The sequence below is a fragment of the Macrobrachium rosenbergii genome, chromosome 8, assembly GCF_040412425.1.
Source record: "Macrobrachium rosenbergii isolate ZJJX-2024 chromosome 8, ASM4041242v1, whole genome shotgun sequence".
NCBI classification, from domain to species: domain Eukaryota; kingdom Metazoa; phylum Arthropoda; class Malacostraca; order Decapoda; family Palaemonidae; genus Macrobrachium; species Macrobrachium rosenbergii.
In genome coordinates this window covers 23,748,002-23,762,020 of record NC_089748.1, presented here as the reverse complement: position 1 = coordinate 23,762,020, position 14,019 = coordinate 23,748,002, and the positions used below count along the sequence as shown (strand labels likewise).

The window sequence follows — 14,019 nt, the reverse complement described above, 5'->3', positions numbered from 1 at the left end:
TATAATGCCTACTATGCGTAGCGCGAGGTGCGCAGACGGCACTATCCTACTGTGGGGCTATATACGTATATGTGTGTATATATATATATATATATATATATATATATATATATATATATATATATATATATATGTGTGTGTGTGTGTGTGTGTTTCTTGAAACATATGATGGTTCCAGAAAACGACAAATTTTCACGGCAACACATATCCTTAGCGCATGAACCATTGTGCACCAAGCTTCCAGATCAGCTAACGTTACATCTATCAGCAGCACGCCAAACCTTCCCACATAAATTGCGCCATTCACCACTACTGGGTATAAATACATATATGTAAACAATAACCCTCCCCATGGTGATCGGCGCTTAATATGTAGGCCTATAACGAATGGCAACCGTTCTCGGTAGCATGGGACGTGTGTGAATCGCTGGACTAAAAATAAAATTAACGCAGAAAACAAAAGAAATTTAATATGCATTCATCCTCAGAAAACTGATGATGCCTTACATAATAGGGCAAACGTTAGCCTACTCTTTCTAGATAACTAAAAGGGGCAGAGCAAATTTTTGACAAAAAATAAATGAATGACATACCTTTGGAAGCCATTGAGATTCTCCGCGCAGGTGGTTGATGGAAATGATTCCCTCTCACTAACGACACAAGCTCTTGCTACTGTTTCACGTTATGATAATTCAGACACCACTGTTTCGTTGCAATCTGTTTTGATGAGTCTTGCTGAAGTGCAAGGCGATAAATTACTCTTGATTATACTCTAGGTTTAAGAAGTATGTTTGACATGGCAAGGTCACTTCACTGTGGAATCTTACACTGCGGAAGAATACCAGAAATAGTACAGGGAACGAGTCTGCATATTTATCAATAATACAAAAAAACTTATAGGAAAATAACGATATCAAAAACAAAACCCATTAAATTTAAGGATATATACACAGAATTAAGTAACAATGTTCATTGCAGCCGTATTTGATGAAACAGGAACTACATTTTTAATCGGAGAGAACTGTCACGCGGCTCATTTTATTCTCGGCACCGAAGAAGAAGGAACCTCTAAGTCGACTTTGAAAAGGGTAGTCAAACAATGAGTGCATTTACGGGATTTTAGTATAACAGTCATGCATTGCACCTTGAAGTATGTGCATTGCTGTAAGGCTTCTGTGGTATAAGAAAAGTTCATGAAAGTGCAGGTGCATGCCTGTATATTAAGCATAATGAAGCCTCGACGCCTGCTACACTCAAGTGAAAAATACATAGGCAAAGCAGTTCTGTCGAGTGTTGTGAAGACGCTTCTAACACTATAGGCAGGACACGAGGGCAATGAAGTCATCATTCCAATGTCATGGCATCCCGAGAGGTAAGCAGAGTTCAGCTTTGCATAATGGCAGTGAATAACGAACATATCTGATTTTTATTCAACAAAAATAGCAGTGTTCATAAAGCAGGTAACTGAACGTCGTGGTTGTCAGCTGGGTAAAACTGAAGGCTGCTACCGCCATCCTTTGACTCGGTAACTACCATTTTACGTTACGTGCAAAATAAGGATGAACGCCAAAAGGTAAACAAAAGACGGTAATTATCATAAACGTAAACAAAAGACATACATATATAAACAAAAAACATAAACAACGAGCGGAAAATATTCCAGTAGGTGAATGGCAGGGCTAGACCCCAGACAGTAGTGAAACAGTTTACCGTCATTTGCACGATGGCAAATCACCGCAACCAATAATTTTCTGAAGCCTCTATGAACATGAATTCCTTTTGCCATCAGGAGTTTTGTGGATAAAGATAAATGTTAACATGCCCAGAATTTAGCGAGATATGTGGACTGTCAGCGTTATGAGGGTGTAATCATTAGCATTGTCATGTAGATATTTCGGTAAAATTTTATAAGTTGCCAATAAGACTCCAGCCAGCCATTTTTGCGCGAAAACCATTTTGTGTTTTTCATGCAAAAAACGACTAGGGAATGATAGGGTACTAACAGAACCTTAAACTACCTCTATAACTTAACCTACGGGTGTTTGCTGGTTACAATTTTGCCGTATTAGCTACGGGGACGGGGGCCAGTATTCTTACCTTATGTCGTAATTTTATTAATTTTTTTATATATCATTTGCGCGTAGTGTTTATGGGTTTCAAAATAAGGAGAATGAAGAGCTCTTTTCAAAAATGTAGGTTACAATTTCATAATGTGTATTGGCAACTTATAAAATAATACCGATATTTCTGTTCCTTAACAACACGCTAGACTAAGTTTCCGAATAAGCCAACCTTGACGACTACAACAAAAAACCTAGGCCTAACTCGGGAATACACACACACACCCAGTTTATATATGTCGTTGCGTGAAGCGCGCGTGCGTGTTCATGTGTGTGTGCGTGCCTGCCCGTGTTCGTGTGTATATGTGTGTGTGTGTTCGTGTATGTGCGCGTTTGGCTTTTTGTGGCGGTCGGGATGACCGGTTTTCATTATTGTGATCCGATCCACACTACATATTTCACCGGTGCTGTTAAAGGTATGTGGTGAAATAAAGTTAAATGGCTGGCTCGCCACTATGCCATAGTCACATGCCCACAATGTGTTTCGTAAGGTTCCACAAATTTCTTTGGTGCTATGCAATATGAGATTTTTATTTCTAAGATTTTTTTTTTTACCTCACATAAGGAAGAGGAATGAAAATCTGATTTGTTTTATGAACCGCCATTTCAGTGACCTGGCTGGGGTACTGTTTGAGGGAAGACATTTGCTCGCTGATCATTTTGCACCATATCCTTGTATTTTAGGTAACAATTCCCGGCTCGTAAAAATAAGTTGCTTGACAGTCTAACCTTAATGGAAATATGAGGACAACTAAAGAAATGACTGTAAGGTACCGAATAAGTTCATTTTCTTTATTCTGTTAACTAAGATGAATGATTATAGCCCCGGGAAACTAATCCTGTCATCCTTCCCCCGTTTGATTTAATCCACGCAGTAAGTAAGATTGTATAATTTGTGAATGAACGTCATAAAATCTACTCAGATCGGAATTCAGAAAGTCAAAATATCACTCGTGCTCCACATCGGAAACGTATCCTCAGGTATGGGGTCAAATATTAAGGCTCGAGTACAGCTTTATAGCACTTAGAAGACTGCCTATGGGGCCAATTTCGACTTTATATATTAGTATATCGATATATATATATACCTAACATAATATATATATATATATATATATATATAAAAGCTTATATATATATAAATATGAGATTTATATATACATGTGATTATAAATAACACATTGTCTATCTATCTTTATTTGTATGTGTGCGTATTTGTTGGGTTGATCATCACTTGACACTATTACCAAGGCTCGATATTGGACCTACAACCTTTATGAATCGCTTTACTTTTGTCCTGGTGCATTATTGTTAAGGATGGCTAGCATATTAGGAACATGAGCAGTGCTGAAACTTGATTGATACATTTCTTTTAAGTTTCACCAGTTAAAAGAGATTTTGAAATTCAAGTCAGTGCTGGAAAAGCCCAGCTTCAGTTTTGTGGTCATGGTTCCTTCAGAGCAGACATGTAATAATTGTAACTTGTATTTTTTTTTTTTTATTTGTGTGACATTCATTTCAGTTGTTAGTAGTTTAAAGATGATAGGTACCCTAATATCCTACAATTATAGAAAACAGGTTTTTGGGTAGGAGGAAAATACAAAATGAGTGAAATGGCAAGGATGTATTCTAACATCCGAATGTGACAGCATACTTTTTGCAGGTTCTGATTGTTGTTAAGGTTAGGTTTATGGAACGTATGGTCTCATGGACAGTTTTTATGGTAAAACATAATTGAATGCATTTCCTCTCTTTTATAAACTTGACTCAGTGATGTTTCTTTATGGTGCATTATTAAAATAAACAATTATTTTTCTCCTGTAAAAAATTTCACTGTCACCTGTGCATATGTTGCACATTTTTTTATGCAGTTCTGCTCTTTTTTTCCAATGTTTTTCCAGTTTGACCTATGTGAAAGGGAATCTTGATCACAAAAATTACATGGAATCTGGTATACACAAACTTTAGTATTGTCGGGTGAGTTATTTATAAGTACATTTTTCACTGTTTTATTTTTAATAAATGCTATATTAACCTAAAATTCCTAAGTAGATGGGGAAAATCTTTGAAGTCATTATAATCTGGCAATACAAGTGAGGTTTTGTGTTATAAATTTCTTTTTTTGTGAACATAAAACATCTTTTTTGCCACTTTTAATCCATTGTCTGATACAACGTGTGGATATTTCAGTTTGTCGCCTATATTCCTAATTATATCTGTTTCATCATCAATGTATTCAGGACTGCATATACGTAATAATCTTAAGGACATGGCTGTGACAACTGATTTCTTAACCTTATCGCTGTGACCTGAATAAAATTGAAGATAGGCAGGTATATTGGTTTGTTTTTTTACACATTAAATTTAAACTTATTACTACTTCAATGCATTAAGGAATTCAAAAATGGTAGACAGCCGCCCTTTCCATTTCCTAAATGAATTTTGTAAATGGTACTAATTTTTTTTTTTTTTTTTTTTTTTTTTTACAAAGAGGTTATGTACAGTTTCGTTACCTGGCCACACACATACCTGAACCACAATGCATTGCGTTGAATTATTTTTAAAAAATATTTTGCTTTCAAAAAATTCAATATACAAATTGCTTGACGGAATGAAGGGGTTGGCCTTGACGCTGGGAATGAAGGGTTACCCATTGCCATAAAAGAATTTTTAGAATGTCTTCCTCTCTGTTTGTAGATTCAACAGCAAGAATGGGTTGAGGAAATTGTAGTCACTGAATGCCTTTAATTTTTGGCCCCACACATCCCCACTTCTGCTTTATGCCAGGTGCCTCTTGAACCTCTTTAAAGATGGCTTGGTAAAATCTTGATTTATCAATTTTGAGAAAATTTTTTTAGCCCAGAGTGATAATGATTATCGAAGTATATCGTTAAATCACGATCTTAATACGTTCTAATTTCAAAAATAAATTACAAAGCTCCTATTTTATATTCAGATAACGCAATAGACTTCATTTTTTCTTTTCAGATCACAGTCGTTTTTGGCCACAAGTCTCTCATAGAATGAGAGACACTCAGGATAGAGGTGAACTTCAACGTAATTGTCATGAGACTATAAATATTTAACTTCAAGACTTTGCTCGGCGTGCGATATTGCTTGCTTCGGAAGGATATATCTCATTCAGAATTTGTAAGACGTTTATTACTGCGCATATTATTGGATTTTCGATGATATGCTAAATCAGTCAAATTCACCTTAACATAAAAAATGGAGATCTTCGTTTCACGAATTTATTCATCAGCCCATTACATATAACTGAGATGGCTTTTATGAATACTGTTCAATCCATTTTAGTGTCCGAAAGATATTTATAAAAAAAAAAATTATGACTGTAAGAAAGGTATTACAAAAGTACACGATCTCCGGCTTTCGAGAACTAAAGACCATCATTTACTCAAGCTTTTGTGTGATAGAAAACATTGTTTGACTAGGCAGTGGAGTTCTGCGTGTTTCAAAGTTTTGTTAGGGAGTGTTTAGGGGGGAGTGTTTAGTTATACCGTCTATTGTGTTTACGTCAAGTTCATTATAAACTGCAGATCATCTTAAATTTGGTAAGTGATCTACCTCAGTTTTTGTAATTTGTGATTTTATTCCATTATACATTATTTTTATAACATTTTTTTATACGATGGTCAGTCAGCCTTATATTTTAGTGTGGTTTGATGAAAGTTGATAGGTTGGTACCTTGAAAGGTGAGAATTTTTCCAATATATTTTTGGCCAAGTCTTATATGTGCAGGTCACAAATCAGAACCTGTAGGGTTGTAATTGTATCTCAAAATAGTTTTTGTCTTTATTTTTAAATATCACAGATCAGTGTACGGACTAAAGTGTTTTTCAGTGTTTTAGAAACTCATTGTAAAGCTAGGAGTTAAATGTGATTAAAATCTCAACTTTGTCCATTATTCTAGGTGGCAAGTCAGTTTAATTTCCGGGAAGTTTTGAAGAAACTTTGCAGGCATATTGCTACGGTTGGTGATAGTTTGAAAAATATTTTTGACCATAATTTATCTTTCAAGGTGACAGATCTTTTTAAAAGCCAAGATTTTATCCTTTTTAACTGGATTACACTTGTCAAAGTTGATTATATAACCGAGATATTTTTTATCATGTCCAATTTTTCAAGATCACAGTAAAATGTCAAATATAAAGTTTCAGCATTTTCTATATGTAAATATTCAGAAAGTATTATGGTTAGAATTAATTTTCAGGATGCTTATTAATACAAGTACCTTTGGGTGAAACGCCACCTTTTAAGCAGTGGGGCAATTCGCGTCCTTAGGGAGCTATAAATCATTTGCTTTTATAACCTTCAAGATGCTGCTATTGCCTTTGGTGTTAGTTAAACAACAGAATATTTATTAAAATTTAAGACTTTAGAATAATTGTGGTTGTTCATGATTATGCTGTAATGATCACATCAGAGCACAATTACACTGAAGCTTTTGATTGTCACAACGGATTGAGTTCAATTTTGTTAGTATCATTTCAATTCGAATGTCATGTAAGGCTTTGTTTTTGGCTGGTTTTATTATTATTATTATTTAAAATTATTATTATTATTATTATTAATTATTATTATTAATTAATCAAATCAGAGCACAATTGACTCCCCACTAGGCCATACAAGACTTTATGGCCTGAGTGGGCAGAAATTTGTCAATTGAAAGACCTGTTCCGATTGATTTCTGTTCCACACGTGACTGTGACTTATGTTATTATTATTATTATTATTATTATTATTATTATTATTATTATTATTATTATTATTATTTTCACATTGTCCCCTGATTCTCTTGATTCTTATGAAACTTGATAGGCAGGTACCCTTACGGTTACCTGTTATTTTCCCTGATAATTTTTCAAGGTCTCAAGTCAGTATAGAGACCAGAATTTTAAAATACTTTCTCCAGAATTCAGAAGCAATGATAGATATTTCATTGATTAACCTGTAGCTCCACAATGTGTACTGCTTGCCTTTGGGTTGGTAAGGCCCTTGGTAGTTAAGGATTATTTTCCAGAAGCATGTTTTTATCATGTCCTCTTTTTCAAGTCAGTTTAAACCATATTTGACTGACTGAAGGAACTTAGTAGGTTGTAAATTTGACACAATGATTATTTTCCCTTTTTTTAATTAGTCGTTTTGCGGGCAAAATAATCTTTAGACTTTGTTCCTTGTCTTGTTTTCCAGTGTCAACATTTTCTTTTGCTCATATTTTACGTTGATCTATTTTTGGTTTCACATGTCAATTTAATTGCCAAAAGTTTTATTTATGTCATAGAAATTGATAAATAAGGGCCTTTGATTTTCGTGAAATAAAGTTTTTCTAAGTCTAGAGGAAGTATTTCACTAAAAACATCTTCAAAAGTTTTAAACTGAGTAAAATTCAAAACGTTTTTTTTGAGTAAGAATGAAAGAGTTCCTTTGGACGAGTCTCTCGACTAGCCTTGCTTCAGTCTCCGACCGGGCTAACATCATTTCTCAATAATTAAACAAAAACTGTAGGTCACTTTTATTAACTTGCTTCTTAGCTTATTATTGTGATGAGAGCAAAAGCGTTTTTAAACTAAGATATACTAACTTATAGTCCGCAAAGATTATTTGTAATACAGTTACACCATCTGTTTGGTCTTATCCTGGTGCTAACATTCTCCCTAACATCACAGCTTAGAAACATGAACAGATATTTTGAGTCCGTCATGGGTGGCTTTGGGCCTCAATATAGCCTAAAAAACCGGCAGGGAAAGTGTTTCTGACAATTTGTTTTTCTTGGATAAGATTCCTTTCTCCCTCCCAAAGCTGGAGGTTTACGTGGGGTTAATCCGTCGTTGCTTTCAGTGTTGTTTCCTGTTTGGGATTTTCTCTCTTCCTCTCAATAAAATAGATTAAAACAGTTAAGAAAGTAACCCCATCCTTCTCTCTCTTTCTTTTAGAACCTGTTAGTTTTCGTTAGAACCAGTAGAGTTGTCTTTCTGCACTCGCTAGGCCCGTTCGATTCTCCGGCCGGCTCTTGAGGAATTAGTTTATTTCTGGTGATAGAAATTCATTTTACTTAATTGGTTCGCCACGTTTGGATCCCGTTGTAGAACCAATTGGTTCTTAAAAAAATAAGTCTAATCCTTCAGGCCAGCCCTAGGAGAGGTGTTAATCAGCTCAGTGGTCTGGTAAAACTAAGGTATATTCAACTTTTAGAACCATCAGTGTATTCCTTGACGTTTTCTTATGTCCCATATCTGTTTACTTTTTCCCCGTTTATTCAGTAGACCCAAAAAGTAGCCGTCAGGTGGCATCCACCACGCCATCACGCTCGGCCTTTCGGTAATTATCCACGTATTGCTTACCTTTTACCACAAAAGATTGTGGATTTTCCCCCACCATCCATTTTCCCAGAGGCAGATCTGTCGCTTCAGGATTAAAACCGGTTTTCAGCGTTCGCTTTTCTGACTTTAGTGAATCATAAAAAGATGAGGGTTTTCAGATGCTCATACCATTACAAAAACTTTAAATATATTCATACACACTTCGATTTGAGGCATTGGAACTTCTAGTAGTTTGAATTGTCAAACTTGGATCAGAGTGACAGAAAACAGAGGGTTGTTGAAACCATTAAATGTTTGTGTGAGTAGCTGAAAAATTGAACACAAGTAATTGTTCAGAAGATAGTGGAATATTATATCAGGAGCTTTTATTTGTTGAATAAACTCAAACCATCTGAATAAGCGGATTTGAAGTTCTGTTTCACAGTAACCTTGTAATGGATGGTTATTATTTCGTCTACTTATCAGCGAAGCGTGATTTTTAGTGCAGATCACCCCATAAGCATGTTATTTAAAGTTCAGACTTTGACAAAACAGTGATAATCTCTGGACATTTTGAGTAAAGTAACTTTGGATAGGAATAAATGGAAATATGCCAGCCAATAAATGCACAGTTAAGGATTTTATCATTTTTCTTTCGATTCTGGATACAAGAAAAAGAAAATATGCCATTGAACAACGACAATAGAATAGAATTTAAAGTAGGCAGAAGAGAGAAACGGAGTGATGAGGAGATATACTAAAAAGAATAGGTAGGAAATTTTGGTTTTTGGTTCTGTATGCACTATAAAACCTCTCCTTGAGAAAAATTGATTAATTAAAGAATCCAGATAAAAAAAAGTAACGGCAATGAGAGCAATATTGCAAAAGACAGGTTCGTTAGTAACTTATAAAGAAATCGTATTTAATGTCTGTAAATTGGAGAAGACAAATGTCATTTACCAGAAACGGAATATTCCCAGAGAAAGATGGGAAAATCGTTGAGAACAAAGGTTGTGGAATTACAATGAAAGCTTGAGATGGCAGCTGTAAGGATAAGCACAAAGGAAGGGATTTAGGTTTGCTAATAGAAAGTGCTTTGAATGCAACACCATTTACAGGGAGCAGATTAAGAAAATACTTTTACATGACGTAATTTAAAACGTGCATAGCTGCAACGGTCTCGAGTAGTTTGAGCAAAGTGCATTATATTACTCAGCTCTTGAATGTGGGCGTTATGATTACGCAAGAAACAATGCCTTTTACGTTCTTGACAGCCGAAATGAAAAGCCGTAGAATAGAAACTCTTAATTTTGATGAAGTAATGTGCCTAATACCCTGAAAAGCTAAGAGAGAATATTAATAGTACATAAACCAAGATTTGCTGAGATGTAAACAAAACTCCAGTTGAAAAATGTTAGCACTGAGTATACATACACAAACATTAAGCCTCAAACATCGTTTAATGTAAGATTCACTTAACCCAGGAATAAAAACCGAAAGTAATTTATAAGTGATGAGCGATCCGTATGTAAAGTTTGAAATATAAATTTGTATTCATTGTGCTGAGCAATTGTCTTCAATATTACAGCACTAAGTAAGGGGCCCTCACCATATTATTATTATTATTATTATTATTATTATTATTATTATTATTATTATTATTATTATTATTATTCGCCTGTTCAACAATATGAAATCTCATTTTGGTGGTGTTTGCCAGTAAATTCACCACGGATCCACGTGGTTTTAAATCCACATTTGCTTATTTTTGACTGAACTCATCGGTCACGTGACTCATGTTAGTAACTGGCCTTGATCGTCGCATTTGTCCAAATCAAAAGAAAAACTGTGTCATGTCAGAATCTCAGTATTTAATAAATTTATTTACTGTTGAAAAAATTTACTTGCAGATTTTTTTTGTCTGTTTGTTAAATAAATAACATTTGCAATAAAAGGAATAAAAAAATCTTCTAGATAAGGTAGATGAAACAACTATTAACTGGCAAAGTGAATATGGTAAGTTTTCTCAAAAAAAATCAGAAACTGAGAGTAATTTCTTTACGTCACTAACTAGATGGTTCTAGGTCTGGGGACATGATTTACATACAAAAATTGAAACTTTTTACAACAAATTTACTGTGATATACTGAATTTAATTACCCAAAGGAATAAAAAATTATGCTTATCATTTGTCATTAATGTTGGTATTATCCATTCTTGCTGTTAGACTTCATAGAGGTGTTATTATTTCTTTATTTTGTTAACTGAATAAGTGATTTATATTAATTTGGCTAGTTTTTATTTTTCTTATTTGTATTTCACCAAATTCTATGGAACTTATTGTATTAACGCAATGTTCACCTGATCTCTCGACAGGGTTTCATGACCTTGTCCTAACTTTCAAAATCACACACATTTTTATGACGAACGGTACTAAATATACACATTTAGGAACCTTTTTGCAAAATGATTTCTCGGATAACTCTTGCTAATATTAAAGTTACACTGTTGGTGTCCCAAAATGAACCAAAAATTGTGAAAGTTGACCGACAGAAAATGCGGCATGTTCTAACCATGCACGAAATAGGAAAAAACTCCTGCCAAATCAGTAGCAAATCAGTTCCGGCAATTTACTGCCGCGATGGATGTGTCCAGTGCAAAAGTGAGTTTGTGAACGATAAGTTAAAAATTTTCGGTAAAAGTAAATTTGAAACCTTTTCCGAATTGGCAAAACTTACTTTAAAAAAGGTTGCTCCTATGGAATGCTAACAATAAAAAAAGCTAAAGGCATTTGTAATGATTGCAAACATATGGGGCAGAATATTACTCTCAGTGAAGATGAGTAAAAATATTCTCAGATCAGCAAATACTGTAATGGAGTAATTTGCTTCAGAATGTATGGGGCAAAGCATATGTCATTTCTGTGGTGCTGCCTTGATTTATAGCGATAATGTTGTTAATAATGATACTTTGAATAATTTATGATAATCGTCAAGTGATATCAATTAAAATTAATTTTGCAGTAGATCCTCGAACATTATTAGTTCACTTGTGAGTTATTACAATTGCAAGCAAGCACAATTAACATTTATGCGTTTCCAAGCATTTGTCACCGGTTACAAGGAGGTTGGCCGTTATATTCCTCACAGTGCTGTCATATTCGTAGCATTTATCTTCATAAATGACGTCATTAGATTGTTTATTTGTATTATTTGTTGTAGTATTAGCATTATTGATAAATGTTACTTGTTATCTGTATAATTTATAGTTATTTTCAACGGTAATTACGTTCTATTTATGTACTTTGAAATTTTTGTGTGATAAATAGGAATTAGTTTTTTTTTCGATATGCAACACGTTGCAAACACAATGAATGACTTCGTCAGATAATTGAAATACTATCTGTCCCCTCTTGCTCCCAGCTTAGCCTCTCCTTAACCAAACTCTGCACAGTCGTAAATGTTTCGGAAAATAGGTTAAAACGAGAACAAAGTTAGATAAGGTCCCTATAAGCCAACTGTAACAAGTTCTTGCACATTGAATAGCCATGTTTTCTTTGGCCATTCCTACCCCCATAGAAACTTTAGCTGGAATGAAAACAAACCTCAAATATTCAAGTACGGAAGTCTTCCGACTTCATCTCTTTTGGAGAGAGAGAGAGAGAGAGAGAGAGAGAGAGAGAGAGAGAGAGAGAGAGAGAGAGAGAGAGAGAGAGAATTTTATACAGATGGGTTAACTAAGCTCCTTCATCGACTATGAAAAGAGATTAACAGCCAGACCCATTCCATGAAAAGTTTTAATTGAGCCGTTGATCATTATCCACCACGCATACCGTCATTCCAGGTGAACAAATGAGCGCTGTTGGAATTTCCACTAATTTATATATTTTTTTTATTCTGGTTCCCACTTTTATTCTGCTTACTGTTCGTTTCCTGTTACCTATGGGTGATCACACCATTACTTAAATATTAATTAATAATGAAGAAAATAGTGGTAATAACATTAGATAGAGTGATCATATCTTAATAGTGATAGTAAAACAATCCAATAGGTTATATTTTCGTATCATATTACCATGGAATGTAATAAAGCTTAAAACACTCAAGAATTGCCTGTAATGGTCTTCCCTCTCAAGTGGCCCCCCGACCCCCCGTCCCCACCCAACCATTCGCCTGCGCAAATGAGGAAGTTAGCTGTGTGTCATTTGGCTTAGGTATGAACAATGATATACTGATAATTATATAATGCCAAATTGCAGAAAACATTACGTAACACTATGCAAGAGCGGTGACCCGCGTCAGAAAATGATATTCCTAATGTTTTTATTTTCACACGAAATATATTTTTTTCGTAGTTGTTTCTTTCCTGTCGTTGACTTTATTTTAATTGCTCTGTTCTTTTGTTTGAAACATTTAAATGTTAATACCGCAGAAGTCACGAATATAAATTCGTGAGTTCTGCGGTAATCAATTTTCCATGAAAGAGATCAGCATCGTGGTTATGGTGAGAATATAATAGTCTCGTGCCTTTATTTTCTGATATGTCTATTACTTTTGAGGAGCCACGGTTAAACAGAATGTTGAATTTGATATGTTTGAAGAATTTCATTTACATGATAAATCAAAAAGAGAATCCGGAATACAGTACATTTTAGCGTCTATAGTTCCTCCGGCCCTTCTGTAATTTGGGATGCTTTTTTGGGGGTGGCACTTTTGTGGTAGGAGCACTTTTGTTGAGTGGGTTGAATCTCAGGTAAGTGAGTAAGTCAGACTTGAAAGCAATTTATCATTTGTCCTTGAAAATAACAGTTTTACTTATGAACGATCTATCATGACTGGTTTACGCATGTGTGAAGCCATTCCCAGAAAAAGACGCAGGTTTGTGATTTTAAGTGGACCCTTTCTTTATACGTCGTCAGGAATTACATTTGACACTAGAAACTGGAAAAGTTCTTATCTTAAAACATAAGTATTATTTCTGAAGATTTATCGTAAAAGTGCTCTTTTTAAAAAGAACTTTACAGGGTACAATTTCTGTAGGTTATCCAGAAGTGATTTTAGCTTTTATTTTAGGTCAGGAACTGTATTGGTAAAACTTGATCTTTTTAAACAAGAGGGTGTCTTATCATTTTATTTGAAATGTATTGTTATTTCTCATAACAGTTGTAGATATTCAAAATAAATTGCCGTTATTAAAAGAATGGGGTCTTGCTCTCGAACATGTCTTTTATTTCCCATGAATGATATTAAATTAATATTTCACAAATATATAAATTAATATTTCAGTTTCAAACTATCATCGTATAGATGAAAATATATATATCTGAAAGAAATTGCAACCATTTATACTGTAGTGCTTAAAATTTGACATATTGTGATGACAATGGTTTGAAATGAGAAGGGTGTACGTAAGAAATCGTTGTTCATTTTATTATTTAGATAAAACAACCAGGAGATTCCTTTACCTGATGAAACTGAAAATGTCATACGAATAATTTCAGATCTTTTAAGGAAGCAAATTTATTATTTTAACTGGAAATTTTGGCTAAAATGATGATAAAGAAGTATTCACGGAAGCAG

General features: G+C 34.4%; 1 long non-coding RNA gene across 1 annotated transcript in view; it reads left to right on the top strand.

The window, feature by feature from the left end:
• Positions 1 to 1,063: 1,063 nt before the first annotated feature.
• Positions 1,064 to 14,019, top strand: part of LOC136841228 (uncharacterized) — a 21,335-nt gene continuing 8,379 nt past the window's right edge. The window contains exons 1-2 of the long non-coding RNA XR_010853836.1: positions 1,064 to 1,372; positions 5,109 to 5,692. This is a non-coding gene — a long non-coding RNA (uncharacterized lncRNA). The remainder of the gene's footprint in view (positions 1,373 to 5,108; positions 5,693 to 14,019) is intronic.